This window comes from Heterodontus francisci, chromosome 37 (genome assembly GCF_036365525.1).
Source record: "Heterodontus francisci isolate sHetFra1 chromosome 37, sHetFra1.hap1, whole genome shotgun sequence".
NCBI lineage: Eukaryota > Metazoa > Chordata > Chondrichthyes > Heterodontiformes > Heterodontidae > Heterodontus > Heterodontus francisci.
In genome coordinates, this window is record NC_090407.1 from 35832635 (window position 1) to 35850552 (window position 17918).

Below are 17918 nucleotides of genomic sequence, written 5' to 3' on the forward strand. Positions count from 1 at the left end.
TATTGAACATCAGCAAGTGCAAACCTGAAGAAAAACAACCTGAAAAAAACAGTGGGTAAGCAAACTGAACAAACTAAGATGAAATGAAATAAATGCAAAAAAAGATTGTAAAAAATGTAAAAAGGAATGCAAAAAAAAGGAAGAAAAAATAACTAAAAATGACTAAAAATGAAAGGAAAGTGGGGGGCTGTCATGCTCTGAAATTATTGAACTCAATGTTCAGTCCGGCAGGCTGTAGTGTGCCTAATCGGTAGATGAGATGCTGTTCCTCGAGCTTGCGTTGATGTTCACTGGAGCACTCAGACTAGAGCAGTTGTTTTGGGAGCCTGGTGTCAGGCATGTGAGTGACATGGTCTGCCCAGCAAAGCTGTCGTTTGGGTGAAATCAGTCTCATCGTGGACCACAGTCAGGTTATCAAACTTCCTCCAAGAATCATTCAGGTTTGGCATTTGGAATATCATCTCAAACACCAGCAAAATGTGGAGGAAAGTAATCAGCTCTGGAAAGCTTGCCCCACCCTCCACCCCCCGGAATCCACTTGTGTTTTTGCTGGCATTTTCTTGAGTGGTAATGAAATTCCCAGGCTGCTGTCCAGTTAGCATGTCATGAAAGGGAATCATTAACATGACAGGCTGTATTACTCATTTGATCTCTCCAGGTTGGACTCACAAGACATGATGGAACTTAAGCTTGTCAAAGTCTGCTTGGCCATGAATTTAGACTACAAGATTAATAGGCTTCTTCGGAGACCTGAATTGATTAATTGAGGTCTAACCAGCACTGACTCCTACACCTCAGGAGAGGATGGGCCCAGCATTGGCTTTCAATTCAAATGATTTCGTGACCTGGAAGTGTCGTGACGAGTTGACCCAGGGCACAAGTCAAACTAATGGAACTTGGCAATGGAGGCCTCACATTTGGGATTCTACAGTAACTCAACAAGCAGAACAGAGGCAGAAAGAAACAATTGCAGAAAAACTGAGAAGTGAGGTAATGGGGGAGGGAAGGAAGTCTACGAGAGCAGCAAGCAATGCCTGATGTACTGGAATTGTTGTGGGACAAACTTAAGAGTGACCACCTTAAGAAGTTGTAAGTGAAGGTCACTGGAGGAAGTGATGTCACATCACATATGATCAGAGAGTTGTGGGTGTAGCCCGACAGAGTCTGAGGTGTTGAGATGTGGCTCGTGAAGTAACTATATGTTCTAGTTTAAAGTATGATAAAAAAACACGTTTTCTTGGGATATCACCAGGGGAGGCGGTGGTGTAGTGGTAATGTCACTGGACTACTAATCCAGAGCCCAGGCTAATGCTCTGGGGACATGGATTTGAATCCCAACACAGCAGATGGTGAAATTTGGATTCAATTAATAGTCTAATGGTGACCATGAAACCATTGTTTATTGTCGTAAAAACCCATCTGGTTCACTAATGTCCTTTAGGGAAGGAAATCTGCTGTCCTTACCTGGTCTGCCCTACATGTGACTCCAGACCCAAAGCAATGTGGTTAACTCTTACATGCCCTCTGAAATGGCCTAGCAAGCCACTCATTTCAAGGGCTATTAGGGATGGTCAATAAATGCTGGCATTGCTCCATTTGTCACACAACACAAATGCCCTCAATGGCTGTGATCACGGCCTCCATCTCATCCATGTAAAATGTGTTTAAATGTGCAATAGCTGTTTGTATATATATTTTCTTGTTTAAAGTATAATAAAAACCGACATATTCTTTGGATATTACTTGTAGTCCTGTGAGTCTTGCAATAGTTCACATATCAAAGCAACAAGAAATATTACAGCGATTGGGAGACAAAACCATTTCCTCAGCAACAATGAATATGGTAACACCAGGCAGGCTGTAGGAAATGTGTAATTAATATTTTGTACAATTCTGTTGAATGACAAGTTTGTACTTTATCTAGCATTCTTTACATTATAGCTCGTGTTTTATTGCTGGTAAAGTCCACCTCCAATTTACTTTTCCCTCCAGTTTTCTCATCACTTCTCCTGAAGGTATGGGAGCAGGCGTATCCTCCAGTACCTCACCCAGCTGGTCATAATCCAGTTGGGTGAGTTTGGATAATGAGTATTGCAGTCTATTCAACACAGGATGCAGCAGAGCTGAGCGTAGCCCTGTCTCACCTGATGACTACATAAAGGCTGCGATATGGAATAGAGATCAGGAGCAGAAAACCTGAATGTTCTTTCCTCTCATTACCCCAAATCCACTTGTAGTCTCTCTACTGCAGCCTCATCTGAGAACAGTAAACTTGGTGCCTTTCATGGATCATAGGAAAATAGGAATAGGAGTAGGCCATTCAGCCCCTCAGGCCCTTCAATCGTGGCAGATCTGTTTTCCCATCCTTACTCTTACCAAACAGAAATCTGTCTATATCAGTCTTGAAATTTCCAAATGACCCCCAAAATCCACAGACTTTTTTGGGGGCAGAGAATTTCAAATTTTGCCTTACTTTGCTGTGGAAAAATGCTTGTGATTTCGCCCCTGAACAGTCTTGCCCTAATTTTAATACTGTGCCCATTCAATCTGATGCAGGCAGCAACACAACACTAGCTTTGTGCTGCCTGTTGATAGATGTGGCTATAGGGCTGACAGCAAATCAGTGATGCACATTGATTGACATCATCGTTGCGCATGCTAAGGCCATCACCAATAAGGCATCTGGCGCGATTCGCCCCACAAGTGTGCGTGGGCGCCCTGCCCACCATTTTGGACTTCAGATGACTGCCTTAGCACTCAAACAACAGGAATTACCGATTTGAATTTCATTGCATCTGCTTCTTTATTGATGTTGGATGATGGATAAATTATCGGCCAGGACACTGGCAAGATCTTCCCTGCTCATCTTCAAATAGTGCCATGGGACCTTTCACCTGAGACCTGAGGGGGCCGACAGGGTCTTGGTTTAACGTCTCATCTGAAAGACGGCACCTACGGCACTACAGCACTCCCTCAGTACTGTGCTGGATTGTTAGCCTAGATTGAGTGCTCAGGTCTCTGAAGTGGGACTAAAATCCATGATCTTCAAACTCAAAGGCGAGGCTGGTACCTATTGAGAATGCTCAAATATTCTCTCCCCTGAGCTTTATTTTCTCTCAGCAAACAAACTCAAGCTCTGTAATCTTTCCTCATAGTCCAGATGCCTTCAGCTAGGTATTGGTTTGTTTGCACTAGGGATAAGATTTTACAGCCATTGATTGCAGAACAAAGGATAGACTGAGGGAGGTGAGCTGCATGGAATGGGAATAAAATGAATCAGAGTAGCAATGCTCCTTAATTTCAACACAGTAAATATGTAGGGATTAGGTAGAGTTTATCGGACAGCATTTCTGTAAAACACAAGAACCATTAACAACTTGACTTCGGAGGGCGAGATGTTTGGTCACTGACCTTCACCTCCGGGACGTGGATTTGACCTGTCTTATTCATAACTGTGCAGCATGTTCAATAAACTGAAAAACTAGTTCAAATTCTCCTTGTCTGAGACACAAGCCTCCTTTCATGAAAATATGAACAATACATTCCTCACAGATGGTACAATATGGTAATAAAACATTCCCTCCTACATATATATCTTCATAGGAATGCTGGCAGCTAAAGCAATTGATCACAGCCTCCATGTATTACATCTTACTTTTTTATCAGCTTAATGTGGTATAGTTTTTGAAATAATTTTCTAAAATATATTACATATCAGATGACTACTACAATGTCCCTTTACAAACATCCCTTTAAAGATGAACAGCATGACTTTGATATTAATTAAAAATCTCCCCGACTGCCAACGTGACTTCCCACTCATTGCTAAGCATCAAGGTCCTGCAGTGTCGATGGCTTGGATTTTTAAAGTGTGGCGGGGAGGGTATGCGGCAGACTAATAGCCAGTGATAAGCCTGGCATGATTGGGAACCTGGAGGCCCTGATGATCTTAACCGCTGGGCCTTACTTAAATAAATCTTTCCAGTGTGCCACCTGATACCCTGGCAGAATGACTGCTGGTGGGCAGGAGCAGGAATTTGGCTGAAGGAGCTGGAGCTGTGGGCCTGGATGGGAACAGTTGCTGAATGTCAGGGGCGGGGGCGTTGGGGAGGGGTGGAGAGTATCTTATGTGCATGAGTGGGAATAGTGAATGGAATAAAAGACTTGCATTCGTATCATGCTTTAGAGCCAATGAAGTACTTTGATGTGCTGTCATTGTTGCAATGTAGGAAACGCAGCATTTAAATCGTGCACAGCAAGCTCCCACAAACAGCAATGTGATACTGAACAGATAATCCGTTTTTGCGATGTTGGTTGAGGGATAAATATTGGCCAGGACACGGGGAGAACTCCCCGGCTCTTCTTCAAAATAGTGCTGTGGGACCTTTTACATCCGCTTGACTGGGCCTTGGATTGACATCTCATCTGAAAGACAGCACCTCCGACAGTGCAGCACTCCCTCTGTGCTGCACTGCAGTGTCAGCCTTGCTTTTTGTGGTCAAGTCCTGGAATGGGATTTGAACCAGGAACCTTCTGTGGGCACAGCCCTGAGCCTGCTGATCCGTGCAGAATTAGGTCAACCCGGAACACTTCGGGGTGGATGGTCAGCTGAAGGGTCCCTTCCAATAGCAGTCCGCTGGAAAGTGAAGGGGACTGCATCCCACTTTCAGTAACATTGTAAGCTTCAGTACAATGTGAGCCAAAGCCCAAAGCCGGGTGAAGTGCAGGCATCTTGCAAATGACTCTCAATCATATTGTCAGTGCCACTATTCAGGCATGTGAATAACTTACATACTTGTTATTAATTCTATCAAACTGCAACAAGTAAACATACCTGGTAATTGTTTCTACAATGGTTAACCATTTAAGAGGGAATTGACCCTTTTGAATCCCACACCCCTCATCACCTCTGCAGTGATCGGGTTCCACAGACATCTATCGCCCTCCCTCCGGTACTTAATCAAATGGCCATTTTCCATAGTGAGTACCTGAGGCTGCTTGACTGCAGGAAGCATCACAACAATGTCCACTTCACCTTTCCCCCCCCCCACCGCATGCACACACACACACACACAGAGGTCAATGGTAGAATTAAAGTTCTTTGATGTTCGACCATCATAAAAATTAAAAACAGTGAAAATGAGTACAGCTACAAATTAGAAATGTAAATCATGGGAAAGGAAAATAAAAACAAAAGAGATGCTACAAATGCACAAAAGATTAGTCAGCAACATGGGGAGAAATGTTTTATGTACTGTGACAGAAGGGTCAAGTTTTAAATAAAAATGAAAGAAAAATTTGGATTTATATAGGACATCCCAAAACACTCGACAGCTGATTAATTTGTTTTTGAAGTGTAGTTGCTGTTGTAATGTAGGAAATGCAGAAGTCAATTTTCACACAGCAAAGCTCTCACAAAATGCAATTGGTTTATAGTGAAGTTAGTTGAGGGACAAATATAACCAGTCTTTCTCTGTCTGTCATGTTTATCGATAATGTCTTATCAGTGACAAGCGCTGGCACTCCCACTGCTGATGTCACATTGCCAATGACAAGGAGTTGTCACGAATGGATATGAACCCCCTTTGTAAATTGTATTTTTGTGCATTTAAGTAGGAATGCCAACCGCCATTTTATCTATCATGTTTAAATTTGTACTGCAATGTTCTGATTGTCTGAACGGAGGAGAGAGATCATGTGGTACAACTTGTCCATGAACCACACTTTCCAACCTGCCGAATTTGAAATTGTAACAATTGAAGGTACAGGTTGCTCATTTAGACAGCTGCCATGCGCTGCCCAGTGTCACTTCTTCTGGAGACTTTTCCCTGAGAGCTCTCTGCAAAAAGCAGAACTGTCTTCAAGCTGCATTGACTTCTTTCTCTAAGGCCTTTTCAACAAGAAAACTTTAAACAAAAAGCCACGCTTTGAAAAATCCAGCAAGAAAAAAAATCAACAAGAAGAAAAATCTGCAAGAACAATGACTTCAGCCAAACCAAGCTACCTCAACTTACCTTTGAGAGTGCTAAGAAGAACAAGCTTGTAAGAGAAGAGACCTTTCCAACAACTCCCCCCCTCCCAGTTTGGCATTTCTAATCAGTGATCTCCAATTTTTGGACTCTTAGATAATTGTAATGGACATTAGTTTTAACTGAAATCCATATTAGCTGGTGGTTAAGACAAGGTTCTATTTAATAACTGTCCTTGCCTTTTTTTTATGCCATTAACATTTCCCTGAATGTTTGTAAGCGTGCGTGTCAAAGTTAAAACCCTTCTCGAGTTTAAAAGTGTGTAAATAAATCCTAATTCTTTGTTTTGACTTTAAAAACTGTGCTGCTGAAGCGGTCATTTATTATTAGGGTTTAAGGGAGGGAAAGAAATTCAAACACTAATCTATTTATGGACAGGTGGTTGAAAGAAAAACAGGGAAGTTTGTTCAGGGAAAGAAAAGGGATTATCTACCTGTTCGTAACAGAGTCTACCTCCACACCTGGAGTCCAGGGTTTGACTTCACCTGGATGTTCAGAGCCTCATATTGGACCAGGCCCATGTTTTGTGGTGGGCTATGTGTTAAATCTCAAGACTGATAAAATATCACTCCCTGGATTCTGTTGCAGCTTATGGAGTTTAACTGATGATCCCAGTCGGACCTGGCAGCACGTTCAAGAAAGAGAATGGGGAAAGCATTGCCTGTGAGGCTCCCCTTGAGACCCTCCTCTCCCAGCATTGTACCGTAAACATAATAGGGTTTACAGGTGCTATGCATTTCCAGTGCCTTTGGCTTGAATAGTTATATATTTTTCTTGAACTTCTGCTTATCTAGGGCACAAGTGAAGTAATTCAGAATAATGGGCCTTGTCCCAAAAGTGCTAGCGTAAAAACAGATACATAACAGATGTTCAGCAATATGCCTTGTGGGGGTTTTGCTGAAATCTGAAAGTAATGGCTGTCAATTCTGCTAACACTGTGTCTGTTGTTCAGATTGCATCTTGATTTTACTCTCCCAGTGAGTGTTAGATCATTCTTATCCGTTCACTTACTGGAAGGAGTTGGAACATCGACTAATCACACCTTGGAGCCTCCTCCAATGTGCATATTACCCCTATAACCCTTTAAGCTATTTCCAATAAAATTTCTCTCCAAGAGCAGATATGAACAGGTTGCATTTGTCAAGTGAAATAACAGGGCTAAATAAAGCGAGCTGCTCCTTAAAGGTCAGTGACGCTTACAAATCAGCTCAGGAGACATTTGGGACTCTCTACCCATGGCCTTCAGCAGACCTGCTGCTCACATGCCTTTGACAGGTGTCCATGCCCAGCCTGTTGGCTCTGGTTTGTTGTTTATCTGAGATTATGTCATTTTCTTCCTCTTTACCTCATTTTGTAGCAGAATTAGGTAAGGCAAAATTAGGAGGGAAGCATATCCCAGCTTCCAGGCAGCAAGGGAAAGGTCACTTTTTAAATATTGCTGTTTCATAGATGTGTTGGCCCTTCAGTTGTTCCCTCTCTTCCAGCGGACACCTGTCTGGCCTTCACTGAGCAACCCTACGATTGATTAGAGTGTGGGGAAGCACAGCCTGGGGCCCATCACACTGTGGTCATGAAGTAAGAAAGAAAGAACTTGCATTTATATAGCACCTTGGAGTTGAGGTTGCTCTTGTTGCCTCTCTGTTGCAGCTGGAGCCTGGAATTCTGGCCTGAGGTGTAAATGGAGCAAATTCAGAACACCTGGGGGAAGTGCGTGTAACAACTACTTGCATTTATATAGCACCTTTAAAGTGTCCCAAGGTGCTTCACAGGAGTGTTTTCTGACAAGATTTGACACATAACATAAGAACATATGAACATACAAAATAGGAGCAGGATAGGCCCTTCGGCCCCTCGAGCCTGCTCTGCCATTCAATAAGATCGTGGCTGATCTGATCTTGGCCTCAACTCCACTTTCCTGCCAGTTTCCCATCACCCTTTACTCCCCTATATTGCAAAAATCTGTCTATCTCAGCCTTGAATATATTCAATTACTCAGCCTTCACAGCTCGCTGAGTTAGAGAATTCCAAAGATTCACAGAAAGAAGAAATTCCTTCTCATCTCTGTCTTAAATGGGCAACCCCTTATTCTGAAACTATGACCCCGGTTCTAGATTCCCCCACGAGGGGAAACATCCTCTCAGCATCTACCCTGTCAAGCCTCCTCAGAATCTTATATGTTTTAATAAAAACACCTCTCATTCTTCTAAATGCCAATGAGTATAGGCCCAACCTGCTCAACCTTTCCTCATAAAACAACCCCTTCATCCCAGGCACTGAGACACTGAGCCACTAAGCCATAGTTGGAACTATTAGGACAGATGACCAAAAGCTTGATCAAAGAGTTTAAGGAGAATATCAAAGAAGGAGAGAGTGGAGAGAGGTGGAAAGGTTGAGGGGGATCTCCAAAGAATAGCACCTAGATGGCTGAAAGCACAGCTGCCAATAGTGGGGTGAAGGAAATCGAGGATGCACGTGAGCCCAGAATTGGAGGAATGCACAGTTCTTGAAAGGTTGTAGGGCTGGAGAAGGTTAAAGATAGGGAGGTGTGTCTTGCATTAGGATGTTTTTGTGGTCAGGCACAATCTGAACGTTAGCTAAACCCTCCCCTGTTCACTTAGACTATTGAGCTGATGTGAGGAACCCTGATCCCCACATGGGTTCTATCGACTGCACTATACATTCTTAGGAACATGGCATCTAGTGAAAGTTCTCTGCCCCACTGCTGTTGATGTCCTTTTTCAATGGGGAAAGTGATGAAGTTGTTGCCCGTTGTATGCCACTTGTTTGATGAATCAGTGCACCGTCGACTGGCTCCACTGGCAGAAGTTCCCTTCAATGGCTCAGCAGGAATCAGTGACACAAAAGCTTAACTCTGTCTGCCTTTACAGCTACAGGAAGAGATATCCTTGTTCTATATGTTAGCAAAGAGGTGATGGCATCGGCCTTTAGTGGCATCTTTTACTATATGAAGATGGTGACCTCTGAGAGGTGATCTTACAGAAAGGCGTGCAGGATGGTTAATGACATGGAAAAATAAAGCTCAGAAAAATTACTTAATTTGCAAAAGTAGGCAAGATGCCAGACATTCTAGGCAAATTTAGCAAATCTATCACAGAAGGTCTTCACACAAAAGTAATCAATACATGTGATGGACTCCTGGACAAAGAAGCGCAGCCACAATCTCTGCATTCAACTGAACCGAATGCTGCAAAATGGAGACTGAGGATCTTTCTGAATGAATAAGATAAGCCACTTGTAAATATTTTGTCATCTCTTAAACTTAATATTTGAGGCTGTAATAAGGCTTGTCTTTGTTGCTGGTGTGCTCTGCTGAAGGTTAACCAGTTCCATCATCACAAGATATGGAAAACAAGTCCTGGAGTTGATTTCATAAATGGTGCTTATGCCCAGCGAATCCTGCATCAAGAACAGTTACTATCTAAGAATAAGAATACCAGACAGGAAAAGTATAGAACACGACCAATACACCCTAACATTTATTATCGAGACAGTTCACAGACTTCTCTGTGGGTTCAGTGCAGGTGGTGGACATGCCTGATATCATTAATAGACTCAACTACAATGCATTTTAACTTTATTGAGCATGACTGCATTTTCATGCCTGATGCGAGGGAAACTCTCCTCGAACTAAGGTATGTGACAGGTTATAATTACAGAAATAGATTTTTGAAAACACTTTCAAGTTCTGGGAGCCTCTTAATTAGTGGATTCAATAATTTTACATTGCCAGTTTAAATATTAGTTTGAAGACACATTAGCATTGAATACTTCACAAGGAAATGTTCCAATCAACTAATGTGTCTGCTGATGTTAGTCAAATAATGAGATGGCAAGAAAATGTCATGTTATGTGAAAACCATAGTAAAGATCAGAGTTAAGAGCAAAGATACCTCCTTTGTCCTCTCTGGGACACAATCCTCCAGCTATCTGTCATTTCATTGATATTCTAGTCATTCATTCTCTAACCTTTCCTCTCTTATTTCTCCAAAGCTCCAACGATATCATCCTAAATACTCTACCTTTTCCCTACTGTGTTAAAATTGGATTGTCCCCTACTCTACCTCATTGGCCCAGACAGTCCTTCCTTTGAACCCGAAGAATGTTCAGGAGATGGAAAAGATGAAATGCATGACAGCAGGTCTGTCCCCTCTGTATATTGTTTTGGGAATTCTGGAGCTTCTTCTGAGGGGAATAGGTCGACAACCTACCACTACAACAGACGCAGACATGGTAACGGCCAGGAAAGGAGGTGCGAGGGGCTTCATTTCTTTCTGTGAATGCAGTCAACAGTACTATTTGTGCCTGGCCTAAAAGAGAACACATCAACGTTTCCCCACTGGGACCCATTGAATCCTTGGACTCGAGTAACAGCAACCTGAAAATTCCACAACTGCCAGCCATTGTCTCCACCGCAGGCCCATTGAGACAAAGCTAACAACTGGAACCTGCTAATCCAGCCATGACCAGATCAGGTCAGGCTAAGGGAATGGGAATTCTGCGGCGAGTAACTCACCTCCTGACTCCCTAATCCCTAATCTACAAGGCACAAGTCAGGAGTGTGATGGAATACTCTCCATTTGCCTGGATGGGTGCAGCTCCAACAACACACAAGAAGCTCGACACCATCCAGGACCAAGCAGCCCGCTTGATTGGCACCCCATCCACCACCTTCAACATTCACTCCCTCTACCACTAACGCATAATGGCAGTAGCGTGCACCATCTACAAGATGCACTGCAGCAATTCACCGAGCCTCCTTCGACAGCACCTTCCAAACCCACGACCTCTACCAGCTAGAAGGACAAGGCCAACAGATGCATGGGAACACCACCACCTGCAAGCTCCCCTCCAAGGCACACACCATCCTGACTTGGAACTATATCGCCGTTCCTTCACTGTCGCTGGGTCAAAATCCTAACAACACTACACCCCAAGGACTGCAGCGGTTCAAGAGGTGGTTCACCACCACCTTCTCAAGGGCAATTAGCGATGCGCAGTAAATGCTGGCCTAGCCAGCGATGCCCACATCGTGTGAAAGAGTAAAAATAAAGGTAAGCTTTACCTCAAAGGGGCTGGAATATAAAGAGGTGGAAGTTGTGCCACAGTTGTGTAAAGCTCTGGTTAAACCACATCTGGCGCACTGTGTTCAGTTTTGGATACTGCAGCTCAGATACTTTGGCTTTGGAGGGGGTTCAGCGCAGATTCACCAGAATGAAACCAGATTAAGAGGGTTCAAATATAAGGACAGGTTGCATAGACTGGACTTGTTTTCCCTTGCATGTAGAAGATTGAGGTATTAAAGGACAGGGAATAAGGTGGGTAAATGGACTTGAGATACAGATCATCCATGATCTTCAAGGGGCTGAATGGTCTCCTCCTATTCCTATGTTCCAGTGTACTTCAGGTGAACATTAGCTGCCTAGAGCTCCAGCTCAGGTCTTTGCCTCTATGGCCAAACAGCCTACCAATAGTGATTGTGAAGGCTAATATATGGGTAACAGCTGCTTGAATAACAAGAACAATTATGCCACAGGGAGAATATTTCCAATCAGACTTCTACAGGGCATGATATTGCCTTGCAGTCTCACGATGTGACTAACATCAGTGGATGGATTTTTAAAGCTGTTGATTGGGACACAGGTTGACATCTTCTTGATAAGTAATCAATAATGGTGTGTTTTCAACTGATATTTAATAGGAAATGGAAAATGATTGAATCCACTAAGTAAGAGACTCCCAGAACTTCAAGCTATCTGCTAGTATATTTGTAATTAGAAGCTGTTACATGAGGTAGCTTGAAGAGAGAAATTGGCATAGGAGAGGTCGGGATTTTAAGTTGTGTTAGGCCAGATCTAGGTTAGATGTCAGGAGATTGTTCTTTTCCCAGAGAATAGTGGACATCTGGAACAGGCTGCCATCTCATGAAGTGAACACTGATTTGCTGAAGTCCTACAAGCCAGAGCTGGACCTGTTGCTGGTTGAGGCGGTCATCACAACAAATGTTGGGTACTTACATAGGAGCATAGGAACATAGAAACAGGACTAGGCCATTCAGCCCATCGAGTCTGCTCTGCCATTCAATACGATCATGGCTGATCATCCACTTCAATGCCTTTTTCCCACACTATCCTCATATCCCCTTATGTCATTTGTATTTATAAATCTGTCAATCTCTGCTTTAAATATACTCAATGACTGAACTTCTACAGCACTCTGGGGTAGAGAATTCCAAAGATTCACTATCCACTGAGTAAATAAATTTCTCCTTATCTCAGTCCTAAGTGGCTTCCCCCTTATTTTAAAATTGTGTCCCCTGGTTCTAGACTCCCCAACCAGGGGAAACATCTTACCTGCACCTACCCTGTCTATCCCTTTAAGAATGTTGTAGGTTTCAATGTGATCACCTCTCATTCTTCAAAACTCTGGAGAATACAGGCCCAGTTTCCCCAAAGTCTCTTCATAGGACAGTCCCACCATTCTGGGAACAAGTCTGGTGAACCTTCGCTGCACTCCCTCTATGGTAATAATATCCTTCCGAAGGTAAGGGGATCAAAACTGCACACAGTACTCCAGGTGCGGTTTAACCAAGGTTCTATACAATTGAAGCAAGACTTCACTACTCGTGTACTCAAATTCTCTTGTGATAAAGGCTAACATACCATTAGCCTTCCTAATTGCTTGCTGCACCTGCATGTTAGCTTTCAGTGACTTATTGAAAAGGACACCTAGGTCCCTTTGTACATCTACACTTTCAAATCTCTTACCATTTAAGAAATACTCTGCACATCTATTCCTCCTACTAAAGTGGATGACTTCACATTTTTCCACATTATTTTCACTAAGTCTGTCCTAGTGTCCACCTGAAGTATACTGGAACATAGGATTAGGAGTAGACTATTCAGGCAATTCAGGACAAGAGTGATCTCCTAAACCAGTTTCGATTGCCCTGATGGGTCAGAAAGGAATTTTTCCGATTTTTTTCCCCGCAAATTGGTATGAGTTTTTAATCTGTTTTTTTCATCTCCCCCAAGTGATCACATGAGGTGGGGAGTGCATATATTGTGATGTAGAAGGTATTGCAATTGTGTGGGATGGGCTGACTGGACCAGCGAAGCTTTACCTGTCCATCATTGTTCCTATGTTCGTATTGAGTAAGGAGACAAGGAAAAGGGAGAAAACTGACTCGATAAAATGCTAAATCTCTGCTACTTGGACCATGTTGCACTTAATCAGCATCTGGAGAACAATGAGACATTTTAATGTCCATACAGGCAGCTGAGAGTGCTCACTTGCCTCAATATTGTATTTACATAACTGTTACATCATTTTACCTTGAACACAAGGGCAGAAGTAGAATTGTAAAACCATCAGTCAGGTCCTCTGCTCCTGATTGCTGTTCAGTTATTGGGCTTTTCCTGCCTTCAAAGGAGGAATTTCAAAGGTGCAGTTATAGAGGTAAGTAAAATTGTAAGCGGTATGGAAAATTAATTCAAAGTAAATTGTGAGAGTAATACAAAGGGTCATAGGTTCAAACCAGTAAAAGGTAAGTTGAGAACTGGTATCTGTGAGTTCTTCTTCACTCAAAGAGTGATTAACTCACAGAATGGACACCCAGATAGAGTAATGGAGGCAGAAACCCGAGAGTAGTTCAAGAATTATATAAGTATGCTCTCTCATCTGTAATTATCGTGATCTTGTGACTCATGCTGCAAAGTGTACATGCAGATAGCAGGTGAGGACAGGGTCTGGTTGTACTGTAATGCACTCCACAGTCAAATGGCTTGCCGATATTATCCTGGCTCACAAATCAACAATGGTCACTTAGATATAAACCAGACACCAGTGGAAGTACACCCCAGGAGCAATTGGAGCCTTGAGGAAAGGAAGGCTGAAGATTGGAATCCAGATATTTGGGAACAGCAGCAATCCCAATAAGTTGCCTAGATGTACATGTCAACAGCATGAACTGACAATTTAAAAGATAATCAATGTCCACATCAATATTTCAAAGAAACATTAAACCTTCCCTTCAACTGGACCTCCTAAAATGAAATCTATAGGTATCTACATTGATTGTGGGATATTTTGCTATTCTTTGACAGATATGTCCGCTCCAAGGGTCGTTTTCTGCATTCTCTGCTACTGACAGGAGCTTTGATCATGGGCCACATGTAACTTGTCATGCTCGGCCCCCACCTGCCAAGAATGAGGCACATTAATTTTGTCATGAACATTCATTTTAAACTGTTATTGGAGTGAGAAAAAGACTTGGTAAACAGATCAGCCGTGGCTGGAAAAGACATTTGCATATTAACAGATGGTGATTGAAAGGACAAAGGACCATTCCCTGACACATTCAACCCACAATAGACCTTGATCACCAGGGATTCCAGAGACTGCTAAGGTGATACAATCCAAGACATGATCAGACCAGTTAGTCACATGACTAACCTGCTGGGCAACCTGGGTTTTTTTCTGAATTATACAAACAGTATGAACTCAGAGAAAGTCTGTTTGCTCCTGAACTGAGATCTCTCCTGTCTGCTCCCATCTCTTTTCTCACAAACCTCTGAATCCACGAAAGACACATGAACTCCAAGAGAGTAAAGTCTCCTGCAGCAAACAACATTTAAGAAGATTACTGGGCCCCAACAAAAAGCCAGATCGACCTACAATCAAGGACTCTACAGTGAGCTCAAAGAACCGTAACAAAAACTCTTCGGATATTGCCTCAAACCTTTCCACTTTATTTTTCTTCTGCTCTTTTCTGTCTCTGTTTGAATGTGTGTATTACGTATGCATGCTCGCGTGGACACATCGTGTCTCCGTAGGTGTCAACCGAATTAGAGTTTAAATTCAAGTTTAATATATTTCAACTTTTCTTCTTTAAAACGAAGAAAACCTGTTTGTGCTGGTTTCTTTGCCTTATAATTGGAAAGTGGTGAACAAGGATTCACCAAGGGGGAGCTAAAAACATGGTGTGTTTAAAATTCAACCCTATTACAGTAAGGCCAGGTGAAGGCTGAAAGGGAACCCTAGACCTCTTTCTCACCTGGTCATAACAAGCGGAAAATGTAGGCAGTGGGTTCACAATATTTGCAACCAGAGAACAAGGCTTGTGGCTGGCAGCAGGAACTCAGAAAGTTGATCATTATCTCTGCTGCAATGGTGTGAGCAGGCAAGTGCAATGATAAGGGTATTTTTTCCACTGTACATGTTGTCACCATTATTGATGGCATCTGTCACATTCCAACCCTAAAGGGCTACAAACTCAGACAAATATAAGATTTGAATCCTGGCCATATTCCCTGCTTAATGCAACATTCATCTGATCTATTTTAATTTCTACATGTTAGATTTTATGAAGTTACTGTACGAGTGAAGTGTTTCCTGAAACAGAAGCATGTAAAATCACAGGATAACACAGTAAAGAAGGAGGCCATTCAGCCCATTGTTCATGTATGAGCTCTTTGAAAGAGCTATCCAATTAGACACAGTCCATTGCCCTTTCCCGATAGCCTTGCACAATTCATTTAGTGAGTCCTTTTCAACTACTGTATGGAGCTGGGATATCTTTCCTGATAACATTCTTCTTTCTGCACTGCCAAACAAGAAAGGGAAAGAGAGAGACAGGAAGAGAGAGCAGTAGCACAGCAAACAGCAAAGCCCAGAGGTGTTCTGGGAAATGACTATGCCTGGACCATGGCATACGAGGAGTAGGACTCAAATGGGTCCAGGCCATATCATAACAATAGCTATAACTTCCATTTATATAATGCCTTTAACATAGCAAAATGTCCCAAGGTGCTTCACAGAAGCATTATCAAACAATATTTGACATTGTGCCACATAGGGAAATATTAGTACAGGTGATCAAAAGCAAAGTTTCAGGTAATAAAACAGAAAAAGGAGTTTCTATGAATGTCACCTATACTGACCTCCAGAAAACATTTAATGACGTTCCACACAAACAATACTTAGCAAAAATGAGAACACGTGGAATTTGAGATAGAATTTTGACTTGATTTGGAAATTGGTTGGGAGGTAGGAGAAAGAGAGTGGGGATAAAGGATATGCACTCTGATTGACAGGATGACACAAACAGCATGGTCAACATCTCGGACAGTATACTGAATGATACTCTCTATATTGCAGACTGGACTTCCCTTTTGGGCCAAATGGTAGGAGCTGCCAAGATCATTATCAGCTCTGTGTAGAACTACATTTCAATTTCTCCTTGTGGGCATCGTTATTAACCTACTCATGACATGTTATGTAGAGTTGATTTGTTTCATCTCTCCACCTTGTTCACCAGTTAAGAGTTTTTATAATGGCCAAATCGGCAACCAAGTTCTTCCTCTCTCTCTCGTGTGATGTCTAAATTCACTGTTGTTCATCTGAAGAAGATAGGGCAGATTCTCTTATTCCGGCCGCTGGGTTACTAGATCATCTGTGTTGTATGATTACCATTAAGAGTGATGTTCCTTTACGATCTTAGTATGCAAATTAACTAAGTACCAGGATGCAGTCATGTGACTAGAAGCCGGAGTCACTCTGCAACTATAACGGCCAAAGTAATGTTCTGTAAGTAGTTTGCTCTGTACTGTATATACTTGTTAGCTGTCAATGAACCTGTTAGAGATCTTCAGCGTAACTGGACTCCATGCATCTCATATATGTTGCATCAGACAACATAAAGAATGCATTACATGGTGGCAGCTGTCTTGAGAAGACAAAGCCTAAAGTTAAAGACTACAGGTAAAATAGCTGCAAAAACTACCCTTCCTACAGCCAAAAGAGAGAAAGTTCCACAGAAATACTGGTCCAAACAGTAGGAGGGAAAAAAGAACTTACCTCCAGCTGTAGAAGACAGCACAGAACGACAGGCTGTAATTAAATAGGGTGAGTCTTTGTGCCACATGTCGAGGAATCCCAGATAAAAAGAAAAAGCTCTGAAGTGCTTTAAAATTGATCGTTTTTGCAAAGGCTCCATGTAAAAAAAGGAGACCCGACTCCTCACTCAGGCTGATCAATGTCGGTGCCATTACAGGAGGTGGACAATTGCAAAAAGTGTGGGAAATCCCGATCACTGCAGAGCCTTCATCCACAGAGCCAAAATTTTAAAAATTAATTAAATCACTTGAGCATGAAGAAGAGCAGAAGTACATTCACGGAGTCACAGCTATAAAAATATCATTAAACCACTCAAGTGTGAAGCATATAATTGCCTATGAAGCAGCTGTGTAAACAGAACATGCTTAAGTGCTGGAAGCAAAACAAACACATTGCACTAGCAAATAGCTGCTCCTGTCAATCAAAGCAGCTAGTCTAAATAATAGGGAGTTTCTTAAAGGAGAAACAGTGCAGAGTCATAGAACACAACTTAAATCAAGTTTTAAGCAAAAGAATAGAAGAACAATGGATACCAAATTCCCCAGCATCGATATCCTATCCAACTTCCAATGGTTCAAACAGAGAATGCAGTTATGCTTCACAGACCAAGTGATGGTAGAACCAGAGAAACAGGCTGTGAAAATACTAACAACAATTAGAAATGAGGGATCATACAGAATCAATACCTCTAGCTTATCTGAAGAGGACCAGAAAGATCCCACAAAGTTATGGAAAGTGCTAGAAAATCAGCTCCGATTATGAGCGAATTTTAGAATTCACCATCTGGAATTGATGTCCTACAGGCAACAGCCACAGTAATCAATAAAACAGTTTGTCAGTAGATTCTGTAATAAGGGCAAAAAATGCAAAATCTCAGAAACTGAGCTGTCAGACTGAATAATGGAGTGGGTGGTTGTATCAACACCCAATAAAGTATTTCAGAAAGACCTCTTGCGGGAAAAAGAAAGGTCACAG